Genomic DNA, 3,533 nt, shown 5'->3' with positions numbered 1-3,533 from the left:
TGGGGGGGGGGTTGTACTTTAGCTAATTTAATTTAATGTAGGTAATTGTATTTAATTTAGTACATTTATTTAATTATAGTGTAGTGTTAGGTGTTATTGTAACTTAGGTTAGGATTTATTTTACAGGTACTTTTGTATTTATTTTAGCTAGGTAGTTATTAAATATTATTATTATTATTATTATTATTGGTTATTTGTAGAGCGCCAACAGGTTCCGCAGCACTGTAAACAAAGGGGGAGTACAACAAAACAATTATAGGGTAGAGGGCCCTGCCAAGAGTTGCACTGTTGTAGTCAGCTCTTAAGAAGGTGAACTACAAACAGCTGGACTTTTAGGCTTACATGCTAAGAGGGTTCAGGGGATTGCAGGGGAGGAGAGGAACTGGTATTAGGAAAGGTTAGTGTAGGTTGTATGCGTCCCTGAACAGTAGAGTCTTTAGGGAGCACTTGAAGCTTTTAAAACTAGAGGAGAGTCTTGTGGAGCGAGGCAGAGAGTTCCATAAGATGGGAGCCAGTCTGGAGAAGTCCTGTAAACGGGAGTGTGATGAGGTGACAAGAGAGGAGGAGAGTAGGAGGTCATGAGCAGAGCGAAGGGGACGGGAGGGAGAGTATCTGGAGACAAGGTCTGAGATGTAGGGGGAGCAGTGCAGTTGAGGGCTTTGTATGTAAGAGTGAGAGTTTTGTGTTTGATCCTAGAGGCAAGAGGAAGCCAGTGAAGGGATTGGCAGAGAGGTGCAGCAGATGAAGAGCGACGTGTAAGGAAGATGAGTCTGGCAGAGGCATTTATTATGGATTGTAAAGGAGCTAGGCGGCAGGTGGGGAGACCAGAGAGGACAGAGTTGCAGTAATCAAGGCGGGAAAGAATGAGAGAGTGGATTAAAATCTTAGTTGTGTCTTGTGTAAGGAAGTGTCTAATTTTAGAGATGTTTTTAAGGTGGAAGCGGCAGGCTGTAGCCAAGGACTGAATGTGAGGAGTGAAAGAAAGATCTGAGTCAAGTGTGACCCCGAGACATCGGGCATGCGGGGTAGGGGTAATGATGGAGTTGTCGACAGTTATAGAGATATTGGGGGTGGAGATTTTGGAAGAAGGGGGGAAAATGAGGAGCTCAGTTTTTGAGAGATTTAGCTTGAGGTAGTGAGAGGACATCCAGGAAGAGATGTGAGAAAGAGAGTTAGTGACACGGGTTAGCAAGGAAGGAGATAGTTCTGGTGCATAGAAGTAGATTTGGGTGTCATCAGCATACAAATGATATTGGAAACCGTGGGACTTAATAAGGGAACCTAGTGATGACGTATAGATTGAGAAGAGAAGGGGACCGAGGACAGAGCCTTGCGGTACTCCGACAGAAAGGGGTGACGGGGCAGAGGAGGCCCCAGAGAAGGCTACACTGAAAGTATGGTTTGACAGGTAGGAAGAGAGCCATGAAAGGGCTGTGTCACAGATGCCGAAGGATTGGAGGGTTTGAAGCAAAAGAGGGTGGTCGACAGTGTCAAAGGCTGCGGACAAATCAAGGAGGATAAGCAGAGAGAAGTGGCCTTTTGATTTAGCTGTAAGTAGGTCGTTGGTGACCTTAACAATAGCTGTCTCTGTGGAGTGATAGGGACGAAATCCAGATTGCAGCGGGTCAAGAAGGGAGTTTAACGTAAGGAAATGGGATAGGTGTGCATATACTAGTTTTTCGAGAAGCTTTGAAGCAAGAGGGAGGAGGGAAATTGGGCGGTAGTTGGATGGGGAGGTAGGATCAAGGGAAGGTTTTTTGAGGATAGGTGTGACCAGTGCATGTTTCAATGATGAGGGAAATGTACCAGTGCTGAGGGAGAGGTTGAAAATGTGTGTTAGTATAGGGGTAAGGGTAGCAGAGAGAGAGGGGAGCAGCTGTGAGGGGATAGGGTCAAGGGGACAGGTAGTGAGGTGAGAGCGCAGTATAAGTGCTGAAACTTCTTCCTCAGTAATAGGGGAGAATGAACTAAGTTTCAGGTTATGAGGGTTGTGGTTGAGTGAGAGTATTTGAGGGGGGGAGAGAATCGAATTGTGTTGAGAGCTGATTTAATGTCTGATGGAATCAATTTTGTTAATGAAGTGACTGGCAAAGTCTTGAGCTGACAGAGAAGTTGTATTTGGAAGTGGGGGAGGGCGGAGGAGAGTATTGAAAGTGGAGAACAGACATTTTGGGTTTGAAGAAAGATTAGAGATAAGAGTAGAGAAGTAGTGTTGCTTGTGGAGATTAAGGGCAGAGTAGTAGGAGTTCAAGATGAATTTGTAATGAAGAAAATCAGCTGAACTCCGTGATTTTCTCCAATGCCCTTCAGCAGTACGGGAACATCTGCGTAGGTACCGTGTCAGAGGAGTATGCCAGGGCTGGGGATGAGTGTGTGATTTCCTAGCAGTGGTAAGAGGGGCGAGATTGTCAAGGACGGATATAAGGTTGGAATTATAGTGGCAGATTGTTCAGGGCAGGAAAAGGAGGAGAAGGATGAGAGGAGCGGTTGAAGGGAATTAGCAATATTTAATATATTTAAAGTGTGTCAGGTGTCAAATAATGATAACCAAATAATGATATATAAAATAATTAAATATATCATTGTCTTATAAATCTGGTATAAATGAATCCTCAGTGCAAAAATTGAGGATGGTGTGAATATAATCTATGAATAGAAATATGAATATTTGCCAGTGAGAGCTAGCTGTATAGAAATTTTTTTTGTATAATCCTATTATATAAAAGGCCAAGTGTGTTTGTCCGAAGCTGTCATGCGCAGTAGAGACAGCACAAGGACAAACACACCTGGCCTTTGAGTCCTGCTCCAGTCCCTAGCTGATCTGCCGCCTGCGGCATAAGTGGGCGTGGCCGGGCATGAGCGGGGGAGGGCCGGGCGTGATCGGGGGCGTGGTCGACGTGAAGGTGGCGTGGCTGGCGGGAATGCCCGTGAAGGGGAGTGGCCGAGCATGGAGGGGCGTAGTCGGGAGATAGACAGGGGGGAGAGATAGAGAGAGGAGAGGGGGGAGAGATAGAGAGAGGAGAGGGGGGAGAGAGAGAGGAGAGGGGGGAGAGATAGAGAGAGGAGAGGGGGGAGAGAGAGAGGAGAGGGGGGAGAGATAGAGAGAGGAGAGGGGGGAGAGAGAGAGGAGAGGGGGGAGAGATAGAGAGAGGAGAGGGGGGAGAGATAGAGAGAGGAGAGGGGGGAGAGGGGAGAGAGAGAGAGGAGAGGAGGGGGGAGAGAGAGAGGAGGGGGGAAGAGAGAGAGAGGAGAGGGGGAGAGAGAGAGGAGAGGGGGGAGTGAGAGAGAGGAGAGGGGGGAGAGAGAGAGAGGAGAGGGGGAGAGAGAGAGGAGAGGGGGGGGAGAGAGAGAGAGGAGAGGGGGGAGAAAGAGAGAGGAGAGGGGGGAGAGAGAGAGAGGAGAGGAGAGGGGGGAGAGAGAGAGAGGAGAGGGGGGAGAAAGAGAGAGGAGAGGGGGGGGAGAGAGAGAGGAGAGGGGGGAGAGAGAGAGGAGAGGGGGGAGAGAGAGAGGAGAGGGGGGAGAGAGAGAGAGGA

The sequence above is a fragment of the Bombina bombina genome, chromosome 1, assembly GCF_027579735.1.
Source record: "Bombina bombina isolate aBomBom1 chromosome 1, aBomBom1.pri, whole genome shotgun sequence".
Classification (NCBI taxonomy): Eukaryota; Metazoa; Chordata; class Amphibia; order Anura; family Bombinatoridae; genus Bombina; species Bombina bombina.
The sequence above is the reverse complement of the archived record's forward strand: the minus strand, read 5'-3'. Positions refer to the sequence as shown.